This window comes from Penaeus monodon, chromosome 33 (assembly GCF_015228065.2).
Source record: "Penaeus monodon isolate SGIC_2016 chromosome 33, NSTDA_Pmon_1, whole genome shotgun sequence".
Classification (NCBI taxonomy): Eukaryota; Metazoa; Arthropoda; class Malacostraca; order Decapoda; family Penaeidae; genus Penaeus; species Penaeus monodon.
In genome coordinates, this window is record NC_051418.1 from 24438245 (window position 1) to 24438454 (window position 210).

General features: G+C 50.0%; 1 protein-coding gene across 1 annotated transcript in view; it reads left to right on the forward strand.

Moving 5' to 3' along the window:
- Nucleotides 1-210, forward strand: part of LOC119594179 (restin homolog) — a gene marked incomplete at its 3' end in the record, with an annotated part of 178844 nt that overhangs the window by 138855 nt on the left and 39779 nt on the right.

The window sequence follows — 210 nt, forward strand, 5'->3', positions numbered from 1 at the left end:
ATGGACGAATAAAGAAAATCCATAACAATAACTTTTCCAAAGTCGCCGGCATGTTGAGATGTAATGAATTGGACTCCGGATAAAGAGGGGAAGCGAGGGCACCGTCTGGACTGCACAAGTGTTTTGCTTCCCACACTCCTGGCGCACATGTCAACACATCTGCGATAACGGTGGATGGGATAGGCGCTCCCCGTGGAGGGAGTGAGAACA